The sequence below is a fragment of the Macrotis lagotis genome, chromosome 4 (genome assembly GCF_037893015.1).
Source record: "Macrotis lagotis isolate mMagLag1 chromosome 4, bilby.v1.9.chrom.fasta, whole genome shotgun sequence".
In the NCBI taxonomy this organism is placed as follows: Eukaryota; Metazoa; Chordata; class Mammalia; order Peramelemorphia; family Peramelidae; genus Macrotis; species Macrotis lagotis.
This window is the reverse complement of record NC_133661.1, coordinates 180,637,651-180,664,246: the sequence shown is the minus strand read 5'-3', so window position 1 is coordinate 180,664,246 and position 26,596 is coordinate 180,637,651. Positions and strand designations below refer to the sequence as shown.

Sequence of the window (26,596 nt, the reverse complement as noted above, 5' to 3'; positions counted from 1 at the left end):
TGGATGGGGGTGTGTGAGAGAATTATGCTTGTTTGTGTGTGTTTATGGGTGGTAGGACATGTGGAAGGGAGATTGAACACAGGGACTACTGACTGGAAGGATTTGAACAGCTTGTATTCTTGTTGTTGGACAGGTCAGATAGAACTGTTTTTGAGCCCTTGCTCCCAGATGACAGATTGAGCCAGCCCTCTGAGGTCTGCCGTGGGATAACACTGTTTTGTTGATCTGATTACAAAGAATTCTCTACAATGAATAATCCAGAACAACAAATGCTATCTCCAGGCCTCAGATGCACGTACCAGATTGTGTGCACTTTCCTACATTACAAAGAATACCTCTGAGAGGATATTACATTGAGTGACATTAAAAACACTCCCACTTCTATTGTCTCCATCCCCTCTAAAAGTGTTTATAGAGAGTATCCTGGATTGCCAGCTCCCAGGGAGATGGTGTTTAACTCATATGTTCAAGAGAGCTCCTAACAACAAACCAAATCAATCAATCAATCAATCAATCAACCAATAAGCATTTATTTAAGACTTCTTATGTGCTAGGTGCTGGAAATACAAAGACAGAAGTAAAAGTCTTCCCTTCATCAAGAAGCTTCTATTCAAATGAGAAAGACAACATATATACATAAGTTTATAGAAGACAAAGGTAGGATTAGATCCCCCAATTTGAATGAAGTTAATTATGTTCTCATTCCCCAAGTGGACAAACCAGGGATTTAATAATATGTTGCATTTCTCCTTAGCGTGAACAATTTTTCTCTTTAAGACATTGTAGCAGAGTTCTGTGAGAGGAAATTAATTGAATATTCTGATTTACAACAGTTACATTTCCTCTTTGTAGAATCCAGCTTCTCTCTGCTGCATTATCCTTGCTTCTGTAAGATTTTGTTGCAGAAAACTTCTGTTGAAAATTTCTTTCAGGGGTGACTTTGGCTCTCATGTACCATGGGATGAGCAAATATTTAATACTCCTATTCATATAGTATAGTATAAAGAAAAGAACAATCAGTCGGGCATGAGAAAACCTGGGTTCTACCACCAGACCTCTATTTTGCATTCATCTAAGTAACAGACAGGACAAATCCTAGACTTCCTTTATGGGTCTTAGTTTTCATATCTAAAGTAAATTGTTTAGATGATATGTAAGGTTTCTTTTAGGTCTGGAATTGCTCAAGGTGAAGCAAGGTGACTACATTCAGTCCAGGTATGGAGATGAAGGTCATTTGAGTGACATGAAGGGAAGATGCTAACAATGTCTTAGATGAAGAACTGATAGGCCTGGGGCACTGATAGCATGTTATAATTAACAGAAGGGCAGTGGTGCAATCAATAGATGTAGGATAGTTTGGAAGAATGGAAATTTTATGGGAATATAACAAACTCAGTTTTAAACATGTTAAATTTGAAGTACTGGTTAGAGATATCTGGCAGACCATAGTTAATATGGGGCTAGAGTATAAGGAAGAAGTTATTGAATATATTTACATAGCATTGGTTTAAAGATTATAAGACTTGATGGCCTTTAAGTTTCCTTCCAGCCTTTAGTCAATGATCTGATGAATCACTTAAAGAAACTGGACCTACTTGACTTAGAGAAAAGAAGGTTCAGGAGTACATGATAGCTAACTTCAAGCATTTGAAGGGTTGTCTTATGGAGGAATGATTAGATACATTTTCTTTGCTCCAGAGCAAATCTGCAATCCAGAACAATAGGTACAAGTTGAAACAAGGCTGATTTAGATTGAATGTCAGGAAAAAATATTTGAAAATTGGGGTTGTCCCAAAGTATAGTGGCTTGCCTCAAGAGGTGGTGGCCACTTTGGAGGTCTTCAATTCTAAGCTAGATGACCACTTATTTAGAATGTTCCAGTACAGATTCCTTTCATGAGAAAGGGTTGGACAAGATAATTATTAATGTCTTTTCCAATTCTCAAGTTCTGTGATTCTAGAAACCCATAAATGTAGACAAAAGCATAGGAGCAATGTTAAGGAAGAAAGCATATATAAAGAAAAGGAACTCAGAATACAGGCTAACACCCATGTTTATGGAGGCAGATATTGGAATAATTCAGGAAGGGAGACTCAGGAAGATAGATCAGAAAAGAGAAGAAGCAGGAGAGAAAAGTATTACAGAAGTCAAGAAAAGATTTACAGAAAAGTCAAGAAAGATTAGAACTGAGAAAAGGCTTCCAGATTCAGCAATTAAAAAATAACTGACTACCTTGGAGAGAACAGTTTCAATGAACGAGTCAGTCAGAAACCAGATTACAAGGACTTGGGGAGTGAGTAGATGAGGAAGAAGTGGTGGTGGTGAGTATAAATGACTAGAAGATTAGTAGACAGGAAAGACAAAGATAATTTGAGGAGATGGTAGGTCAAGTGAATATTTTTTTAAGGATTGGAAGACTGAAATGCAATATGTTGCCTACCTCTTGCCAGAGAAATGATGATCTTAAAATACAGAATGTTATATTGATATCTATCTATCTATCTACATCTACATCTATATCTATATCTATGTCTATATCTACATCTATCTACTATATCTCTCTATCTCTTTACTTCTAGCTATCATCTATCTATCTATCGATCTATCTATCTATCTATCTATTTTTTGTGAGGCAATGGGGTTAATTGACTTGTTCAAAGTCACACAGCTAGTAAGTATCAAGTGTCTGAGATCACATTTGAATTTGAACTCAGCTTCTCCTGACTCCAGTGGCATCTAGCTGTCTCAATATATATAGTTGATATGGCCAATGTGGGACTTTGTTTTGCTAGACTATATTTATTGGTTAAGACAGTTTTCTTTCTTTAAAAAATATTCAATTGATGGAGGCAGTAAGAGGGAGAGGAAATACATGCTTGTAAAAACAAATGAATGAATATGTAAATTTTTTAAAAAATTAAGGAAGGGGAGAGCTGAATGTATTTGTAGGCAGTGTAGAAAGGCAAGGAGAGGTTAAAGGTGAGAGAAATGGGGGAAATGATCAAGGAGACAAATTCTCAAAGGAAATGGGATGATATGGGAACAAGGCAGGGGTTGTGTTGGAGCCAGCTAGAACCAGTTTTTGAGAAATGATTGTTAAATTTTCATTGTGATCATTTATGCCTCAGAAATTAGCAAGGTCTAGAATCAAGACTTGATTTATTATTTTTGTGGATTTTATCTATTTAAGGAAGTAATGGAAAAATGTTAATAATATAGATTACATTTAAAAGTGTGTTGGAATACATTTTTCTCTCTGCAAAGCTGCACAAGGGTACTAGCATACCCTTGAATTGAGGGCACAACTAGAGAGACTGGTCTTAGAAAAGAGAAAGGATTCTTATTCTCTGAACCTGGAGAAAAGAAAATGAGGATAGTCAGATGCTGTGAGTTTTTCAAGTATGGAGAAGGGAAGATGAGGGACAACCAAAAGAAAGACTTGGTATCAGTAAAATGAGAGGTGAGTGAACACTAAAGATGTGGAAAAATCATGTATAGATGACTTTTTCCAGGAGTTTGGCAGGAAGTGGGAAGAGAGTATATGAAATCATGACAGAGATAGTGGTAGGGGCAAGGAGAGGATTTTTGTTTTTGTTCTTATAGGAAAGGGAGAGTTGAGCATGTTTGTAGGTGATGGGAAAGGAATCAGAAAATAGAGAGAGACTGGAGGTGAAAGAGAGTGAAGGGATGGTTCCTGGAGCAAATTCTCAAAGGAAATTTTGAGATTAATTGGAACCTGGCAGAGTAGATGGCTGGGTGCTTGAGAAGAGAAAAAAGTATGGAATAATCACTGTGAAGAATATGTTCAAGTTTTGGGTCAGTTTCAAATTTTTCTTCTTTTGATTGTCTAGTTTCTGCTTCCATCTTGTTTGTTCCCTGAAATCTGCTGACCTAAATATGCAAATTCTAAAATATATATCTTACTTCAACTGAGCTATCTTGAATTTAGCTTAATTATCCCTGAACGAACCCTTCTTATAAAGTTGCCAAGGAATTTGGACTCTGTATATCCAGAGTGGCCCATAATGTAGACCTTTATTTTTTGTTAATCATTTCCTGAATCATATGGTTCAAAAGGCCTTGGGGTTCTTCCATTACCCCTGCATGCAACAGATACATCAGAGAGGTTATTTAGAAGCAACAGCAGAGGTTGATTCTTTCCCCCATCCAAATTGGACTCATAAAATGTGACATTATAAATTCAGAAATCAAACTGGCTTGCTAATACAGAGAGCTACTTCTGGAGGTGGTGCATAAATGCTAATTATCCTCCTTAAAATTATTCCCCAGACTCTAAACATTTTCTGAAATAGCTTTGTTACAATAAATACATCTGCAAATCATCCTCTTATGTGTGATTCATGTGTGCACACACACATGCACACTTCAAACAGTGTCATAAAATGGAGTGAGAATGAAGTCACTTCCATCCCTACCCTGACATCTCAATGACCACCCAAGGTAATTTGGAAAGCTGTGGTGAGCCCAGAATATTTTAAATCTTTGACATTTCATTCCAAAGGTAAATTTGGATGGATTTGTGACTTTAGTCCTTTTAAATAATCGAGCTGTGAGTGGTTTTGATGGACCAAAATGTTTCTCACAGATAAGTTTTGTGTTTAAACATAGGCGGTCCCTTTTATAGTTTCATCTTAGGGGTCACCAGGAAGACCATTCTTGTGCTCAAATTTTCCATCTCTCACCCTATTTCCCTAGCAACTAAGATTCTAGATGGAGAATAATTTGAGTAACCCATTTTCTCTACTTCTGTTTCTAAGAATGTAAATATATTGAGAAGTACTTTAATATGAGTTATTTTATTCTATTACTTTTGCAGTGGGTAGAACACTAGGCTTGGGATCAGGAACACTAGTCTCCATGAATTCAAGTCTGGCCTCAGACACTTACTGTGTGACCCTGGACAAGTCACTTAATCCTGTTTGCCCCAGTTTTCTCATCTTTAAAATGAATTGGAAAAGGAAATGGCAAACTACCCTATTATCTTTGTCAAGAAAACCCAAATGGGATCACAAAAAGTTGGATATAACTGCAATGAAATTCCCTTTATTACTTTTTCCTCATAACTTGTATTTTTTTGTGGGGAGTGAAAGGAAGGGAAACAGGTATTTATTAAATACCAACCATGTGCCAGTCTCTTTTGAATGAAATGTTTTCTCATTTGAGTGAAGAAGGGCTGTTGATGGGTGCAGAAAAGGTAGGTGGAAGGGCACCAAAAATAAACTCCATCATTTTCCAATAGTTTCATGAAATGGTCACAAGAATTAATGAAACCTGACTTCCTATAGATTTCTGACTTGAGAATGATTAAATTTGTTAACTGAATTATCTAAGTCATTAAAATATCCCCAACAATATTGACAATAAGTCATAAGGTAGAGATTGGATGTATTCACAGAGATGTGTATTTCTAGATCTAGACAAAATCTTTGGCAAAAATCCAGACATTACAATAAATAAATCTCAGAATTAGAAGAGACTTTAGCTACATTTTAGGATAATGGGATTAAGAGTGGGAAGGTATCTTAGATATCATCTAGTCAACTGTATTTATTTTATAGATAAGAAAACTGAGACATGGGTAGGCAAAAATAACTTGAGTAAGGTTATATATGTGGCAAATAACAATCAGTATTTAACCCAAAGTTTTCTAACTTCCAAATCCTCTACTCTTTACCTACATAATATTTGAATTCTGTCTAAAATAACATTTTTCAAAATGTGTTCTATGAACCCTTGGGAGTCCTGGAGATCTTTTCAGAAGGTCTGTGAGGTCAAAATTATTTTTCTAATAGCACTAAGATATTATTTCCTTATTAAAAACTTTTCCATTTTCCAATTGCATATCTTGTGAGGCTGTATTTTCTTCATGAGCTTAAATCAAAGAAACTTAGTACAATAAATTGAATGCAAAAGCATTGAAAGCAAAAGCAGATATAAGAATCCAGTTTTCTTCTATTAAACTAGACAATAAAGTTTTGTACTAATAGGTACAACAGTGACATTGTTTTTAATAAAGGTTTTTCTTTTGGAAAATGTATTTATTTTTCATAAAAAAGTTATTTTTGTTAATATGCAATGAGGTTATTATTGTTCTTTTAAATGACAGTAAAGAAATAGTTTTAAGATTTAGTATATTTAATTTCTAACATGATAAATACTGATATAATCCATATCAACATTAGGATCCTCAAAATGTTTAAAAGTGTAAAGGGATCCTGAGACCCAAACAATCTCAATAATCCCTCTCTACCTTAGAGGCAACCCCTTCCATTCATTTTTTTTTTTTGCAAGGCAATGGGGTTAAGTGACTTGCCCAAGGTTACACAGCTAGGTAATTATTAAGTGTCTGAGGCTAGATTTGAACTCTGGTCCTTTTGACTCCAGGGCCAATGCTCTATCCACTGTGCAATCCAGCTGTCCTAACTCTTTCCATTTTCAAATTGCTCTAAATATTGTAAAATTTTTAAGTTACAAATCGTTCTCCCTCTAACTTCAACCTTATAGTTTCTCTTTTCCTTGGAAGCTATGCAGAAGAAATAAAAAAAATCTGCTCTCACGTGAGGACCTTTCACATGGGTATTATAAATACCATGCCTATTCCTCATAATTTTCTTTACTTCCATGTTTCTTCCATAGAATTCTTCAATTAATCTTCCTCTGGCATAGTTTTGAGTACCTTCCTCATTCTGATCACCTTGCACTGTTTACTTTCCAGAATATCCCTCTTAAAGTATGGCATTGGAACTGAACCTATTACTCTAGACATGATCTGATCTTAGCAGAGTACAGTACAATTATCACCTTTCTTTTCTCTATGCTTTTTAGTCTTTTGTTAATGTAACCCCCACTCAAATTGCTATTTAATTATATTTGTCCTATTCTTCACTTGCAATTCCAAGTTATAATTGTATAGTTATCTCTATTAGATTTCTTCTTGTCATGTTCAACTCCCAAGATTTGAATTGCTATTCAAATTTGTCTAGAAAGGATATGCCAGGAATTTGATTTCCTAAAGGTCTTAAAGCTAAGGATCACATCCCAGAGGGCTACAATTTGAGCCCATAGCATTATGGTACCAAAAAGGTAAAGATTCTAATTGCATGAGTCCTTTACAAGGTAGGAACTTTAAAAGTGGGACAATCAGTAGGAACAGGATCAGAAACAGGAGTAGCAAAGTGTGGAGGCTTGATGAGGGAAAGACCATGGTGACAGCCATGTTAGTCTGGGCCTTGCCCTGGCCACAGAACCAAGGTGAAAACTTTCAGTCATTTTTCAGTCAACACCACTGAGCTGCTGGGAAAGACACCAAGAATAAGATGGTTTTTCATGCTGTGTCCACCCTGCTGTCTGTGAATTGCAAAGTGAATGTGACATATCACTAGGCTGATGAGTTAGAGAGAATGAAGGGAAATGGGACCAAAACTCCCTTGACTGTGTAGAAGACACGCATCTTGTCATGTAGGTGGATTGATAATATTTTACTATTTGGATTGCTTTCTTATTATTTGTACTGTTTCCTGATTTAATTAAATGTTTTGTTATTGGATACATTTAGTCTAGGAATATGAGTATGACTCTAGGATACATTTAGCAATATTATAACACATTAGGTTTATGCTGTGTGTTGAATAGTTATCACCCCTAAACATCCACATTCATGAAGAATAAGAAGTTCAGTTTTATCTAGCCATAATAAATCCAAGAACCTAAACAATTCTATCGTTTTTTTCCTTGACTTATCTAGAATGGTACCTCCAATTTTCTGCTTTGCTCTTTATTTTGAAGAGCCAGCTATTAAAAAGGCTTGTAAGTCATTCTTTTATAGCAATTTTATCTTCCTTTATAGAGAAATAGAAATATTTTTTATTAGAATGTGACCTCCTTAAAGACAGAGATTGTTTTTGCCTTTCCCTGTATTTCTAGTACTTGGAATGATCCCTGGCACAGAGTAGGTGCTTAATAAATGATCATTACCTGGATGACTGTATATAACTTGGTAAATATTAAATTGCATGACCAAGATTGAATTGGCCTTGGTCAGAACATTTGCTCATCTCTTTGTCAAGGCTTGTGAAAAAGTGTTAATACTTTAGGGTTTCCCTTTGTTCTCTGGAAGGATTCTTGTCAAAATTTCTAGTCTGATGAAATCCCAGACCACAGAAATATTTAATCATTATAGGATGCCAGAATCTGAAGAAAATTTGGGATGTAATTATTTATATTATTGATTCATTTTATAGATTTGAGTGTGTGTGTGTGTGTGTGTGTGTGTGTGTGTGTGTGTGTCTTTTGCTCAAGAGGAAATAAAAGTTAGAGTCTTTACTGGTTCGTAATTTTGTTTTATGCCTAAAAGGGATAGGAAATCACTGCTTGTTTGAATACTTTGCCTTCTACTTTCCACACCCATGATTTTATAAAAACATCCATCTATGCCAACTGAAAACACACTGTGTATATTTCTGGGGCTTAGCACAGTATAACTTAAGCTATGTCCCATAGTGTTATAGAAAAACAGCTCTGGGTTTATATGAATTGGTTTAGTTTTTGGAGGCTTCTTAATAATTAAAACTTTTTATGGCTTATCTTAAACTCATCCAGCATCCAGCTCTTGGGAATATCTGAATTTGATTAATTTCTAGCTCTCATATAGGGGTATCCAGTCAATGAAATAGTCAATAAACATTTATTAAGTGCCTACTATGTGCCAATCATTTTGTCTTGTTCTCCAACTGCAGGCTAATAAAGGAAAGGATAAGATTGATTAACATTCAGCAAAGTATTTTGAAAAGACTGGATCTGAGTTCATGAATAACTAAGAACCTCTCTCTCTTGTGGATTCTTTCACTCCTAGGGACCTATATGACTGTTACAGATTTAAAGCACCATCTTGGGTTTCAGTGTTGCCTTCCACCTAGTGTACAACATACTAATGACCCCCACCTTCTTCAGAAACATAGTCTATAAGACTCACAGTCCCAGAGAAGGACAAGACCTGGATTTCCTCCTCCATATCATATGGCTTATTGTTCCTTGGGTACAGAATTTATTAATTTCTATGTCAATTTTGATGACTGTATATATTTCCTGGGAAGTGAAAAAACTCAGAAGGGAAAGAATTTTTTATTATCTATGGTCTCAGATATGATTCTACTTGTTATGCTTTGTTTTGGCAATAAATTCATTCCATGTTACATACTTTGGGTAGCTATGTTTCTCTTCTAGGGAATTTATAATTCTTAGAGGAGAGGTTAAACATGCCAGATTCTTATGGTCCTTGAGAAAACCCTACCCAAAAGCATAAACCATAATTAATGAGAAGTCTCCAAGATCAAATTTGCATTCATAAGAATTCATATTAGCTTTAGGTCAGGATTATATTTTAGTGTTCATTTTTTTTATAATTAAGATAGTGCTATGTGCTTTCCTGATTTTGTTTTTCTTTTTTTTTTAAGTTTAAATTTACTTTTCATTTAACTCAAATCTGTCTTTCCTCTTTCCAATTTCCCCTTTCCAACCAAAAAAGAAAACAAAAACAAAACTCATGTAAAAATATGTATAGTTAAGTAAAACAAATTTCTGCATTGACCATGTTAAAAATCTTCATCCTGAGTCTATCAACTCTCTGTCAGGAGTTGGTTAACTTGATTCATCATGAGTTATTTGGAACCAAGATTGGTCATTACACTAATCAGAGTTCATTAAGTCTTTCAAAGTTGTTTTATTTTTATAATAGCATCATTTTTTGAATTATTCTGGTTCTACTTACTTTACTTTATACTGGGTAAGGTAAATTTTCCCAGATTTTTCTGAAATCGTTCCCTTCATCAGTTCTTACAGTACAATAATTTTTCTTGACATTCATATACCATAACTTATTTTGGCATTTTTCAATTGATGGGTGTCCCTTTAGTTTGAACTTTGGTTTATAAATAGCAAAACATGTAGAAAACTAGAACCCAAGTAATGGTCTCATGGTGACTCCATTACTAGTAAGAATTAGCTATAATAGATTTTGGAAATATAAAAGTTACCCATATCATCTTCACTAAGTGAGTCTTATAATTAACTGAATTAACACAGAGTTGATAGCTAAATTAAACAAAATACAACAGGTTAGAGGAATAAGGGTAGACTGAGATAGGTAACCAAGGGAGAAAAGCAAAGAGAGAGAGTAATATAGATACACTAGCATAAGATAGCTAGTCTAAGTATCAAGACAAATTCCCTAATATAGAAATCTTCAATAGTTTCAAGACAAGTCTCCTAATATAGAAATCTACCCTTGTAGATCAGGAGTTCACAACCTGGAGTATATGGATAGATTTCAGGGAATCCATGAACTTGGATGAGAAAAATATATTTTTATTTCATTGTAACTGATTTCACTTATTATGTATTCACTATGTATTTTATTTTATAAGTTTGAAAATATTATCCTGAGAAGGGGTCCAGAAGCTCCACCAGATTGCCAGTGAAATCTAGAACCCTCCAAAAGGTTAAGAACCTGACACTCAATCTGGGCTTATAGTAATCACTCACCTTTATAGAATACTTCACATTATTTTCTTCAGAACTCCTCTGTGAGATCAGCAAATTATCATATTCTGATTTTAGAGATGTCAAAATTGCATTATATAGAGATCAAGGACTTGTCCAAAATCACCTTGCTAGGAGCTTTCAAAACAAGGCTCTATCCAAGATGTTCTGATGTCAAATTCAGTGTTTTCCTCTTAGACCTTACTGTCTCTTAAAGGTCCTATATTATTGACTGTCTATGTATTTTGAAGAGGACCCTTTTCTTCCACCTCTATAACCTCTAGTAATTCAATGTACTTACTCTATGCAATTCTTGAAATTGTACCATTAGAAAGTCTTGTATTTTTGCATTTTAAAGAGTAATAGGATTCATAGGTAGAAAGGACCTCAGAGATCATATACTTCCAAACCCTCCATCTTTCAGCTGAAGAAATTGAGAACCAAAGAGATGAAGAAACTAGTGACAGGGAGGGGCAGGATTTGAACCAAGGTCTTCTAGCTCTAAAATAAGGGTTCTTTTTACTATCTCTATAGGTTCTTAAACCCCTCCATCATAAAGCAGATACTTTTAGCACATTAGCTAATGAATACTTTTTAGCAGAAATTAGTTAATAGTTACTTAATTTAGGGGAAAGTGATTATCAAGAAGAGAGATGAGAAGGTTCAAGAATAATTTCACCAACTTCACACACACAACATAGACATAATCTATGTTGATCTATATATGTTGTCTCTTGAAACTCTGTGCTAGGAATCAAAAAGTTAAAAACAGATATGACCCACATCCTGTTCAATGAAAATAGGAATTGAAGGTCAGAGATTAGTTGAGGGAGGAAAAAGGAAACAAGAAAGAAAATGGAGTAGAAAATGCTTATCTCCATATCCAGCTTGCTTTTTCCTATACTTCCTTGGGTCCATGAGTGATGAGTTAGCCAAAGATCCCTACTGGAAAAGAACACTGAAAGCACCGGCCTTTTAGAATTTAGATTTCACATTAGACCCCAAATTTGTGGCCAGTGTTGCACAAGATATTCAGACCAGAGTTGATGCAGAGTTTCTTTTCTTTTTTTTGGAATTTATTTTATTTTAATTTATGGAATAAAATAAACATTTCCAGAACAGTATAATAAAAAAGATGATTGCATATGAAATTTCAAATCTGCTATCTACAACTTACTATTCATTTTAAATATACAACAAAGTTATTATGTAAATTTCTTTTTTTCCCTTCATCCCTCCTTCCTATGCTGTAGAGATGGTCACCATTAGACACAAATAGATGTAAATGTGTGTAAAATTATTCTATATATACTTTTATTTATCAGTTCTTTTTCTGGACAGAGATGGTAACTTTCTTCATATGTCCTTTATTGTTAATTGGGGTATTTGTAATAGTTTAAATAACTTATTTGTAGTGTTTTTGAAACTTTACTTGATGATTGTCCCTATTACAAGAGGGAGATGAGCAAATTTTGCATTTAATTTTATATCTATCTACATATTTACAGTTAGAGATAGAATCAGTCTGATTATATTTTTATTTTCACATATGTAAACACATACATATACTTATATGTATAACATATATATATATATATATATATATATATATATATATATATATATATATGTTTATGCTTCTTTAACTGTTTGAAGGAAGGGTAACCAAGTAATTCTACCAAGTCTAATCATACATTTCCTATAATGCCTGGGTTTGAAGTTTCTTGGGTATTATCTGGACTCTGAAAGCTGTTTGGTTATGAATTATTTTATTGCAAATATGGAATGTGTTCTTGTTTTAAATTGATTCAGTGCTAAGTCAAATATTGTCTGTAATATCCAAGCATGCTTACCAATAACTGTGGGATAGTGGCTCCATCATTCACAGGTTGTGCAATCAGGACAATGTTAGGGAAGAGACGGGGTTTACCAGAAATGGTAGTAAATGAAAAACCATTTTTGTTTAATAGGATTGGGTAGTGGCTACTAATACCTTTGTTGTGCTATTGTTTCACTTGTGCCCAACTCTTCATGATTCCATTTGGGGTTTTCTTGGCAAAGATACTGGAGTGGTTTGCTATTTCCTTTATCAGCTCATTTGAAGATGAAAAAACTGAGACAAACATGGTTGAATGACTTGCCCAAGGTCACAAAGCTAGTAACTGTCTGAAATCAGCATCACACAGCTAGTAATTATTCAAGATCAGCTTTGAACTCATAAAAATGAGTCTTCCTGATTCCAGTGTTCTCTCCACTGTGCCACTTAGCTTCTGCTACCAGCATCATCTAGTGGTTAAATAAATTTATTCCTCAATGTATGGGTAGGGAGAGTTTCTGGAAGAAAGCTTACTGATGCCAGATACTGGAATAGTATAGTAATTCTGTAAAAAATTGGCTTTGGTTTTGATGGGGTGAGAGATCTTCAAACCTAGTGCAATTATTGCTTTTACCAATGGTTGACATTTTTTGGCTCTTTAAAGATGCCAAACCTTGGCAGAATTTTGGAAAAATTCCTGTCCTGAATTGGGATCTGGCATGCAACTTAGATGATGATTAACATGTCTGACTTCATCTGTTTATTAGACATTTTACAATGTGCATAGAGAGATTCATTTCAAAGTTATAGCTTTAATTCCCATAGGAGTTAGCTAACCTCTCTATTTCTGGATCATGGACTGCCCCAATGCTGACCCAGGCCAGCTGTTCATGAATATGATCTTCTGGTCATAAGGGAAATGGAGTAAAAAAGTAGGGTTAGAGAAGAGAAAAATCTCTCTCCATTTTTAGAAAACTCACAGAATTTTCTAAATGCATGGTGGGATAATAGCTTCAACTACTCATGGGAAGTTCAGAAAAACCACTGAGATGATAATTATCACTGACTATGTATAACATATTTATATTTATATATAAATATAAATAAAATATTTATATTTTAAAATTGTAGTGATAATTTAATCTTGACCTTCCCCCTGTCCTACTCAATCAGAAAATGGAGGTGAGACAACCAATTTTTTTGTTTTTTAATTTTTGCAAGACAGTGGGGTTACTTGTGACTTGCCCAAGGTCACACAGTTGGTTAATTAAGTATCTGAGGTTGGATTTGAACTCAGGTCCTCCTGACTCCAGGGCTGATGCTTTATCTTACTGTACCACCTAGCTGCCCCCAATTTATTTTCTAAATGTTATTTTACTTTTTCAATTATATACAAAGATAGTTTTCAACATTCATTTTTTGCGAACTTTTTTCCCCATGACAGTGAGTAATCTGCAATATGTTTTATACATTCAATCATATTTAACATATTTCTATAGTAATCATGTTGTAAAAGAATAATCAGAACTAAAGAGAAAAAAATCATATGAGAAAAAGAAAAAATAAAAAAAGTTTTTTAGTTTTTTTTTTTTTTTTTGCAGGTTAGATGGGGTTAGGTGGCTTGCCCAAGGCCACACCGCTAGGTAATTATTAAGCGTCTGAGATCAGATTTGAATCCAGGTACTCCTGATTCCAGGGCCGGTGCTTTATCCACTGCGCCACCTACCGCCCCTAAAACAAGTTTTAAAAAGTGAAAATAATGTGCTTTGGTCTGTATTCAGACTCCATAGTTTTTTTTTTTTTTTTCCTGGGTGTGTATGGTATCTTCCATCACAAATATTTTAGAATTGTCCTTGATCACTGAACTACTGCAAAGAGGTAAGTTTATCATAACAAGCAATTTCTTGATGCTGTAGTTTTGAAAAACAGGACACAGAATCATGGAAGTGGAGGATTCTGGACTGGAAGAATCATGGAGAATCTCTAATCCAAATCTTTTATTTTCTTGAGAAGAAAGATAAAATCCAGAGAAGGTAAAATCATTTATTTCCCTTTGGTCATACAGCTATAATAGCGGAACTAAAATGAGATTCTAGACCTACTTCGAAGAACAGTGTGGTGCACTGAGTTGAGATCTTGATCTGGAATCAGAGAACTTAATTCATGGGTTCATAATTCTAGAGCTAGAACTGACCACTGAGGCTATCTGATATAGCCCCCTTAAGTTACTAGAGGGAAACTAGGCCCAGGAGTGTTAAATGCCTTGTAAAAGTTTTATAATTTCAAATCCTGGTTCTGTAAGTTACTTAACTTCATTGGATCTCAGTTTCCTCAATTATAAAATGAGGAGATTAGATCAGATGACCTTTAAAGTCCTTCTTAAATTTTAATGGATGATATTATTTTCAGTCCAGGTAATGTAGACCAAATTTGATCCTATGATCAATTCCATCAATTTATATATATATATATATATATATATATATATAATATAATATAAAAGCATATATATTGTATATAATATAATTGTACTATAGGCATTCAAGAGGGAAGGATATGAAGATATAGATCATTGCTTAGAATCATTGATGCACGGGTGGCAAGGTGGCACAGAGGATAGAGCACCAGCCCTGGAGTCAGGAGTACCTGAGTTCAAATCTGGACCCAGACACTTAATATTAATTACCTAGCTGTGTGACCTTGGGCAAGCCACTTAACCCCATTTGCCTTGCAAAAACCTAAAAAAAAACAATTGATGCAGCTAGGTGGCCTGTAACTAGAAGGGCCAGACCAGAAGTTAGGATAAATTCAATTTTGGCTTCAGACATTTACTAGCTATATGACTCTAGGCAAGTCACTTAAACCTGTTTGCCTCAGTTTTCTCATTTATAAAATGAGCTGGAGAAGGAAATGGCTAAACCACTCCAGTATCTTTCATGACCCAACATGAGTAATGAAGAGTTGAACACAACTAAAGTGACTGAGCAACAACAAATAGAATCACATATTCAGACTTCATTACTACCAGATCTCTTCTTCCTATAACCAAAGGAGATAATAAGTAATAAAATATACATAAAGTACTTTGAAAACCTTTAAGTGCTACCCAAATGTCAGATATTATGATGATGATGATTGCAATCTTGTTCTCATCTTTTTGATGGGACTCAGAGGAAAATGCTTCTGGGACATCACTATCCAACTACTATTCTTTTATATTTAATGTTCTATAAATTATTGCCTAGGGGGAATTAAATTACTGCTTTTTTGTACTGGAATGATGACATTAGGTTTTACTATTAAGTTTATCCTCTGTAGGCTCATTTAAAACATCCTTGATACAACTCCTACAGCAGATGGGACAACAAAAATGATACACACCCCATCCTATTCCTATGTGAGTTTGATCTCCTCAGCCTGGTCTCTATTTTGAAAGTTTTTAATACTATGTGGCCTGATGATTATAAATATTTCATATGGTAGCATCTATTAAAAACTTTGTTTTTTTATGAATAAATGTAAGGGCTGGGCAACTATGGGTTATTAGATAAAGGTTTGGTTCCAGTAAAGTTGGAATGGGGTCTCCAGGATGTTATTTGTATGGATTTGTTGTCTGTAAATGGTGGCACAATGGATAGTCAAGAAGACTCATCTTCCTGAGTTTAACTTACTAGTTATCTGACCTTGGCAAGTAACTTAATCATATTTGCTTTAATTTCCTCAGCAGCAAAATGAGCTGGAAAAGGAAATGGTAAACCAATTCATAATCTTTGCCAAGAAAGCCCAAATAGGGTCACAGAGTTGAAAATGACTGAAAGACAATTCTATGAAAAATAATGAGCTTCTGATATGTAATGCTAGCTACTAGGTCATATTTAGCTAAGCATTAAATAGGTGCTTAATTATTGTTGCCTGATTGATGCATTACATGGCTCCTACTATTTCTTTGCAAATTGTACATTAATTAAGAAATATGGATTCCTTAAGAATGAAATTCTATAAATATTTTTGCACAGATAGGCTCCTTTTTATTTTTCTTATACAAAATGACTAAAATGGAAATGTTTTATGAATTGCGTATATATATATAAAACCCATAGCAGATTACTTACCATCTTAGGGAGTAGGGAGAGGAGGGAAGGATAGAATTTGGAACTCAAAACTTTATAAAATAAATGCTAAAAATTTTTTTATTTGCAATTGGAAAAGTAAACTTTTTAAAACAAAAAAGAATGATCCTTCTAGTGATAATGACCTGATCCTGACTTATCATTATAACCCTTCCTTCTTCCACAAACAATACTCTGATACTTATCTGCTTCTTTGAAGCTTCTTTATCAACATATTGTTGGCTAAATTTATGTAGTTGTTACCCATGAAGACTTTTGATTGAATCTTAATAATTTTATAAGTTCTATTTCTAAGAAACTTTTTGATTATTATATATACATATATATGCATATATATATATATATGTATGTATATACATCTAAATCCAATGCTAGGAATTTTTGCTATTATTTGATGAAGGGATACCTGTTTGTTCCAAAAGTAATTGTGTAGGTTTTGGATCTGTTAATCATTCATCATAAACATATCTATCAATCTTCCTTCTTTTTGGGGGGAGACAGATTAATCTTTCTGTATCTGCCTTAGCATGATGGATCCTGTGATTTGTTAGGATTATATGGAATTTTTATTAGGGCACTTTTCAAATTTCTTATGATATATTTTATAATACTAAATACCAGATTAATATATTAGTATAGGAGTTAAATGCTTTAAATATATTTTTCTGATTCAACTTGACTTTAGGGTATTAACAAAGCTCTTTTCCCCCTTCTCTTTGTTTTTCCAGGTAATTACTTTTAATTTAATATTTTATTTTTTTCCCTATCACATGTAAAAATAACTTTTAGTCCTTGTTTTAAAACAATTTGAGCTCTAAATTCTCTCTTCCTCCTTTTCCTCCCCCAGATACTGAGAAGGCAAACAATTTGATACAAGTTAGACATACACAGTCATGCAAAATGTATTTCCATGTTAGTCATGTTGCAAAAAAAAAATCACAGACAAAAATTCCCAAGAAAAATTAAATTTTAAAAAAATTATACTTTAATCTGCATTCAAATTCCACCAGTTATTTCTGTGAACATAGCATTTTTCTTCATAAATCCTTCAGAATTACCTTGGATTATTGTATTGCTGAGAATGGTTAAGTATTCACAGTTGATCATAATACAATATTTCTGTCCTCTTGTTTCTGCTCAATTCACTTTGCATTAATTCATGTAAGTCTTTTCAGGTTTTCTGAGGGCATTCTGCTTTTCATTTCTTATAGCTCAATAATATTTAATGACAATCTACAACTTGTTCAGCCTCAATTGATGAACATTTCTTCAATTTTTAATTCTATGCCATCATTAAAAGAGCTGCTTTAAGAACATATATGTGTATATGTATACATACTATATATATACACATATATACATGTATATATATACATACATACATACACACACATGCTTTTCATTTTCTTAAAATCCCTTTGGGATACAGACTAGTTGAGGTATGTATTGATTAATGGATATGCATGATTTTATGACTCTGGGTTAGCAAACATTTTAATGGATTTGGTTAGAAATGATTTCTAGATTCACTTGTGAAGTGTTTCCTTCTCTATCTTGCCTTGTCATTACTTAAAAGTTTTATATTTATTGAGTCCAAATGAGACAGATATTATTGAACACAGAGTCTATGAGATAATTATTATTATTGTAACTAGAATATTCTAACCTTTCAGCAAGGCTTTAGAATGAAAATAGTAATAAGAAAGATCAATTGATCTTTCTTTTGTTCTGAGGGATATGAATAGAGGAGTGAAGAACGTCTTTCACCATTCTAGTATTCTGAAATTACATTTTATTTCAGGAATGAATTTTATACCCTTTAGTTGAAAGTCTACAAATGGACAAAAAACTTTAACTTCATCGTTATGAGACTCTCTCTGAGTATTACAAAAAATTCTGTAGCAGGTTTCTTAGGAACTGGCACTGTATTCTCAGCAGGATACCCAAACACTCCATATTATACTCAGACACTCTATATTTTGTGGATTTGAGGATCAGAGTTACCATTCACGGACCCCCTCCACTTCTGTTTTGGGGGAAAGACAATTTCCTCAGTCCATAAAGACCTGCATAAGACAATAAGTCAAAATAAGCAGTCCCTGAAATCACTGTACTACTCTTTATATTTCTACCACTATTTTCTTTTAGTTGTCATCATTTGGCAGTCCTAGAAGGTTTACATCTAAAAATGAAAACTGTTCTCCTTATTTCTCTTCCATAGTGTCTGTCCTTTCCCCACAAAGATCACCACAGAACACCATATGCTTTGCTGTTCTATGAGATGTCCATCTTTGATCCCATACTTGAAAAAGAAACAGGGATGTTGTGAGGTTTAATTGCAATGATGAGAGGTTCAATACAGTATACTCATTAGGTCAGGGTAGTGGAACATTTTGGAAATGTAAATCACTTTGAAGCAAGATTGTATAGCAAATTACTGACCCCCAGAATAGATTCAGAGTCTAGCTTTATCCAACTTAGAAGATCTAGTTTCCTTCTTGCATACCATCTTCCAGACTAATTTCAGTTTGTTTCCTGATCCTTAAGCAATTTCTGCAGTATATTATCAGTTCAGTTTTAGGGTGGCAATGATCCCTGCCGAAATGGGTTGCATGATATTGAAGAGGTAATTGGGCACCAGGTTTGCAGAGGAACTGTTTAGTGTTGATGCAGCATCAAATATCACCTGATGTTGTAAGATGTTTCCATAGATGACAGCTGTGGTCAGGAGAGATGGATGCTTAAGAGGCCTCTATTAGCATTCCTTATAAGAGGCAGAGATGCTGTGGGGCTCTGGACTTTCATTTCTAGATCTTTCTTCTCTACCAATGTCAACATATCCATTAACATGTCTATACTTATAGTTCAGTCACTTTGACTTTAAACCAACTGAAATCCACAGTGATTTTTTTTTTAGATAGAAGTCTGGCAATGGTGGTCTTCTAGGTGAGAGCATCTTTCTTCCTGAAAGTATGTATCAAATTACCTTCCTTAAATCTCAGTGAGCATTGTCCTAGAAAATGTTATTTTATTTTATATGTTTTAGATCTCAAGAATCCACCCTATTGAGAAATAGTTTTCAAGGATGGAATTATATTGTAAATATCTTTGCAGTTTTTCTGGAAAAATACCCTGCCCACAAAAACAGTGGTGAAAAGGCTGTAACTTCCAAGCCAAGTTGACAATCTGGATGGATTCAGAACTTAGCCTGTCATTTTATCTTTAGTACTTTCTACTGTGACTACCCTAATTTAATCAGTGAGATGTCTGCTATAACCAGGGAAAATTGGAAATTGAAAAATGTAACTGGTGGAGTCATGATGGGCTTACTTGACTCAACTTTGAAAAGAATTTTAATTTCAGACCAAATAGAATACAGCAGAGAGACAGTGTGATGGAGAAGATAGAATCTGATTTTGGATCAGGATGAGTTGGCTTCAGATCCCAGTTCCAGGATAGGTTGGGAGGAGCTCACCTAATGAGCCATGCTTGTGTCTGTCAACCTTAACAGCACTTATTTCCCTTATTAGGGAAATTTAGGAAAAATTAGGGAAATAAATACTCATCACTACAGGATTGCAGGTTGTAGCAAGCAAATTATTGGACTAGATATGTACTGTCTTTTGTCATTCCCTGGAATTTACTTTTTTTCTTTTTTAAGAGGTAATTGGGAGGGGATGGCTAGGTGACACAGTGGATAGAGCACTGACCCTGGAGTCAGGAGTTCAAATCTGGCCTCAGACACTTAATAATTACCTAGCTGTGTGACCTTGGGCAAGCCACATAACCCCATTGACTTTCGAATAATCTAAAAAAAAGAGGCAATTGGGGTTAAGTGACTTGCCAGGGTCACAAAACTGGTAACTGTCTTGAGGTCAGATTTATACTCCAAGGCTGGTGCTCTATCCACTGTGCCAGCTAGCTGCCTCAGAAAGTTACTTTTGTTTTGAGGGGTTTGATAGGAAAACATCATAATGCAAATGCCTCTCCATTCCCATCTCACTGGTGCCATGGTGTTGGGCTAAAGAGAGCCTGTGCTAGGGAGAGCACTCCCATTATATACACACACATACACACAATCTCTCTCAAGTGGAAAACCTGTAGGGAACTCTTTTTGTTTTTGTTTTGTTTTGTTTTTTTTTGCAAGGCAATGAGGTTAAGTGACTTGCCCAAGGTCTCACAGCTAAGTAATTATTAAGTGCCTGAGGCCAGATTGAATTGAAGTCCTCCTGACTCCAGGGCCAGTGCTCTATTATCCACTGTGCCACCTACATGCCCCTACTGTGCCACATAGCTCCCCCAGGAATTTTTAAAGATTCTATCTTGAATTTACCATGAAAGAGGTGGTGTCTTCTCCGCTTGTCCCTATTCCTTCCCCTAAACTCCATTCTACCATTTCTTCCCTCCCCAAGTTATGACATCTATAACTTTTATTATTGTTAAATAACTGACATAGGAAAATCCACAATTACTACATACCTAGAATACCTCTTGATAGAATGCTGGACTTGTGGTCAGGAAGATTTGACTTTGACTCTAACTGTATGGCATGTTGGACAGGTCACTTTTACCTGTATATATATCTCAGGCAACTTAAAACATCTACCAGGTTATAGATGTATTGCAACAAAATCTTTCAGTAATTTTTTTTGAGTACTTTATAATGGCTCTCAACTTGGTGCTAGGAGTCTTTGGAGAAACATAAAAGAATAAAAAGACAATATCCCTGCCTTCAGGAAACACTGCTTAATTAGGGACAAAACACTCATCAAATAGTAAGAGAATACTAAAAAACAACAAGCAAGCACTGAAATGTATGGTGGAAATAGTAAATGCTTTTGCAGTTTAAAGAAAGGGAAGATAAGTAAGGACTTGAGCAATTAGAATGGGCCTCTTAGCAAACATGAGACTTGAACTAGTCCTTGAAGTAGGTGACAGTGGATTTGAGTAGATAGAGGAGAGAATTGGAAAAATAGTTAGTGCTTGCTAGTTGTGTGCCTTTGGTCAAGTTATTTAACTGCTCAATTTCTTCAAATGGAGACGAGTACCCACCTCCCAAGGAGGATAGAGTAAGATATTATTTTATAATTTATATCTATATATGCTATTATTATTATAAGTAGAAGATATTCTATGTGTGTATGTGTGTGTGGGGGGGGAGACAACATGCTTCTTTTTTCCTAAATGTTTGATATAGAAAACATTTCTGTTATTTTTGGATTTATTATCCTGGATGCATACCTAATGAGCTATGCTTATGTCTGTCAACCTTAACAGCATCTGTGACTAGAGGCCTTAGAAATAGAGACTACTCTTTAAAGTATTTTTACCAGTCTGGTCTATTTTGCTGTGCTCTCTTTACTTCCTCAACTAATTGAATTCATTATGCAAGTAACAAATAGGCATTTTCACAATTAGCACTGTTCTTAGTAGATTAATGGAGCTTAAAGTTTTTTTAAACAATAATGCGTTTGGAGTACAAAAGAATAAGCGAAAAAGTAACTCCTCCTTTTTTGTAGGTTCTCAAGAATAATACTCTGCTTTTGTCTTAACTTTCATCCAAGTGGGTACTCAATTGTCTCAAAGGTTCAAAGTTGGCACAGGATAACAGTAGTGATATTTTGCATGAAGTAAACTCTGCATCCATTGAGCTCCAAGCATAAAGAGACCCAAAGAAAGCTTCGTTAAAAAGACAAAAAAATTAAAAAAAACTGCTGCCACAGCTGGTTAATAGGGACAGGAAAATTTCGTGGGGTCAGGAAGGGAGAAAACAGATTCCTTCCTCTTCCTTTTGTTAAATTGCATTCTAATCAATCTAGTGAGAAGAGGAGGAAGACAGGTTTGGCATAAAAATAGAGTTCCTTTTATTTTGAATATGATAAGGGAAAATAAAAATAGCGAACAAGAGCAAGCCCTGGAAATAGACAGCTTCTGACACAAGCTGCTCTAAAGTAGACAAAGAAAACCTGATTATAGGGGAGAAATTGTACCAGAGGCAAAGGAGCTCCTAACACCCAGTGTCACTTCGCTGCCAGTATCCACCCACACGCAGCCTAGTTCTCTGGGGGTGGTGGGGAGGTGGTAAGTTGCAGGGTCATCTCTGCCTGTAGGTGAGCATGAAAAATCCTATATGGAGGTTAGTTTTTACTCTCCAGAGTCTCAGTATGACTCCTAGGGAAAAAATGATTCCCTCTATGTGTGTCCATTGGTTCTTGGGACCAAAGGGGAATGGGTTAATGATAGTTGACCTTTATATATTGCTTTAAGTTTTGCTAAGCATTTTTCATAACTTATGTCATTTTATATGGACTTCACAACAATCCTTTGAGGTCCATACTTCTTATCTCCATCTTGCAGATGAGGAAACAGAGACTTCCTAGTCTGAGGAGATAGGGCAATAATCCTAAACTCTATCCACCTGATTCAATCTTGTCTTCTGTTCCTTGGGGTTCCAAGGACCCATGCTCACTGAAGGGTGAGATTTTGCCTTAACTTGCCAAGACCCAGGCTTTGATGTCACCACCCAATTATCTTGACACCAAGTCTTTTCTCTCTCTCTCTCTGGTCATTATTCCCAGCTTCCTATCAGAGAATGTAAGTGACTTGTCCAAGGTCACTCAAGATATAGGTAATAAAGTTAGACATTGGACCCAGGTTTCACCTGATCCCCAGTCCATTACTCCTTCAACTCTATTTCATTGTCTCACAAGGAAAGGCCAATAAAACCGGGGTATTGAAAAGTTAGTGACAGAATCTAATCTCTAGGGGTTTGGAAGACTCATGAGACTACCAAAGGAAAGAAAAATAGCTTGAGGATAGGGTGAAACAACTAAAATTGAACAAAGACTATCTGACAGCATCCTCAAACACTAAGTATTAAATGCTTTACTATGTGTCCAAAATGATGTTAGTTCATGAGAGACAAGGAAGGGATAAGACATTTTGAGTCAAGGACCTGGCTAACAAGGACTTTCTAGGGAAATATCTCCCCAACTGAATCAAACTTGTGGTCTGTGCCTTGGGTTTCCAAAGACCCATGCTCACTGAATGGTGAGCTTTTGCTTTAACTTGACAAGATCTTGTATTTGATGTCATCTATCAACCATTTTTTCCACCAGGTCATCTTTCTCAGTTTCCTACCAGAATATTGAACTCCCATCCCTGGATCTCATGGTTCTAATGGATAAACTATTATCTAATAGATAAACTATTATCTGATCTTGTTAGAACCTGGGCCTTCCAAAAACTTGTCCTAACATCTTGTTAACATGTTTCTGTGCATGTTTCTATTCCTGTCTTCACTTTCCTTTCTATTACCCATTTATTTGTTATCTTCTCCCATTATAATACAAACTTCTTGAGGGCTTATGTGCAGAGTATTTCTTGCTAATATTTATATTTCTATCACTAATTAAAGTATCTGACAAGTAAATATTCTTCCTTTCTTCTTTCCTTCCATTCTACCTACCTTCCTTCCTTCCTTCCTTCCTTCCTTCCTCCCCTCCCCCTCCCCTCCCCTCCCCTCCCCTCTCCCTCTCCCTCTCCCTCTCCCTCTCCCTCTCCCTCTCCCTCTCCCTCTCCCTCTCCCTCTCCCTCTCCCTCCCCCCTCCCTTGTCTTTATAAACTAGAAGGTCGTTAGATTGTTGTATCCATAGGTCTGTAGGATGGCTTATAATAAAAGCCATTTTGGGAACTAAGTAGGAATTGATAGCTTTTTAGGTCCCTGAGATCTGCTAGCATGATCTTAGAAATGCAAGAACTATGTTTCATGACATAGTATATTAGGTTGAGGCATTATATGGATAATTTAAAGATTGGAGATGGATTTTGTTCACAATTTCAAGGGACTTGAGCCATAGGATATATTTTATGAATATTGACAGTACTTCCATTTGTTTGTAACATTTTTTTTTTAGTTTTTTGCAAGGCAAACGGGGTTAAGTAGCTTGCCCAAGGCCACACAGCTAGGTAATTACTAAGTGTCTGCGACCAGATTTGAGCCTAGGTACTACTGACTCCAGGGCTGGTGCTTTATCCACTACACCACCTAGCCGCCCCGTGTTTGTAACTTTTTAAAGCACTTAGAGAATCAAAGAATTTGAGAGTTGAAAGAGATCTTAATGACTACCTAATCCATTCCATTCATGAAAGAATCTCCACTCCAACATATCTAACAAGTGATGGTCTGCCCTCTGAATGCAGACCTCTCAGAGCAAATCATTCTTCTTTCGGACAGCTTTAATTATTAGGAATTTTCCCCTGATATCAAGTCTAAATTTGTCTCACCAAATTCTATCTCTTTTTAAAAAATTTTTGTCCTTTGAGCTAATCAGAACAAGTTTGATTCTTCTTCTATATGGCAGTCAGTTTTTCAATAACTCAATTCCCTTGGCCAGCCCAGTAATCCTCCTTTAGATACTCTCTGGTTTATTAATGTCCTTCTTAAACCATGGTGCTCAGAAGTGAGCACAGTATTCTAGAAGAAATCTGACAAGAACAGAGGACAGTGGGATTCCCCTTTTTAAGTTCCTGAAAACTAAAATCAAGATTAGAGTTTTTGTCTGCCACACCATACTTCTGACTCGTTCTGAACTTGCAATCCTCATTCTAGGATCTTTTTCAGAACAATTGCTTCCTATCTAGGCCTCTCTTGTATTATATTTGAAGAGTTGATTTATTTTGTACTCAAGGACAAAAAATTATGTTTATCATTATTGATTTTCATCTTTTTAGATTCATCCAATGCACCAGGCTATCAAGATCCTCTTGGATGCCTCTATGTGAATATAATGGAACACTGTTGTGCCATAAGAAATGATGAAATGGACAGTTTCAGAGAAGTCTGGGACCTAGAACTAGAACAACTTTTAAAATAATTATAACATTGTAAAGAAAAACAACTTTGAAAGACTGAAGAATGCTGATCAATGCAATCATCAACCATGATCTCAGATGAATAATAATGAATAGACATGCCAATCACCTCTTAAAAAGAAGGAAGGAAAGAAATAAGAAATAAGTATTTTAAACTCATTATGTGTGGGTCACTTTGCTAATTGCTTTAGAAAATATTGTATCATTTGAATCCTCAAAATATTCCTAGAAGATAGGTATGTTATTATTCCCACTTCATGAGTAAAGAAACAAACAGAAGTTAAGTGACTTGCTCACAGTCACATAGCAGGTAAAGTTCTGATGCTGTATTTGAATTCAGATTTTTCTGACTCTAGGACCAACATTCTATCTATTTTATCAGTTAGCCTCCTCTGTAAGAGAGGTGATAGATTCAAGAAAAAGAATAATACACATATTTTTGGACATGACCAATGTAGGAATTTCTTTTGCTTGGCCATGTATATTGATTACCAGGGCTTTTCTTCTTTCTTTTTTCAAATTGAAGGAGGTGGATCTGGGAAGGAGAAAAAATATAATTAAAAATAAGAGGGTAAACTATGTCTACCTTATCTCTGTTAATTCTCATAAATATGGTACCCAAATTAAACTCAATATATCTCTTCTGATACTGGCTGGTCAGAGGATAGTAGAGTGAGAATAACAATATTTTAGTTCAAAAGAATTTGTCTCCCAATGAAGTTTATGGTCAGTTTTTTTTGCTTCCATGTCACATTATTAGACACAATGAGAACATTTTCATTAAAGATTTTAGGTTTTTTCCCACCAATTTTTGTTCAGTCATTTTACACTCATCCTATGTTGGTAATGCTAATGTTCTTAACATTTGTAGGAATTTACATTTATCCTTATTAAGTTCCAACTTGTTAGATTCATCCTATCATTAACAATTTTTGATATACTTTTGGATTCTGACTGTTATTCAACCTGTTGATTATCCTTTGAAGAGATATGAATCTACAGATTTCATAATATGCAATTTATACCTTCATCCAGGTCTATGATAGGAATTTTTGGATAACAGAGGACCAAATGCTTGATGATTTCCCAAACATCACATGGTCAGCCAGTAGTAACTAGATACCATACTATTAAAATTAAGGGGTCCCATAAAGATTTAAAATTAGAACTTTAATCTTTCATTTGCAAGTGAAAAGTTTTCTTTCCCTTTCTATTAACT

The 26,596-nt window shown here is 35.0% G+C and overlaps 1 long non-coding RNA gene across 1 annotated transcript in view; it reads left to right on the top strand.

Annotated features, from left to right (window-relative positions):
• LOC141521827 (uncharacterized) overlaps positions 1-26,215 on the top strand; it is a 91,624-nt gene extending 65,409 nt beyond the window's left edge. The window contains exon 3 of the long non-coding RNA XR_012478069.1: positions 25,237-26,215. This is a non-coding gene — a long non-coding RNA (uncharacterized LOC141521827). The remainder of the gene's footprint in view (positions 1-25,236) is intronic.
• The last annotated feature ends 381 nt before the right edge of the window (positions 26,216-26,596 follow it).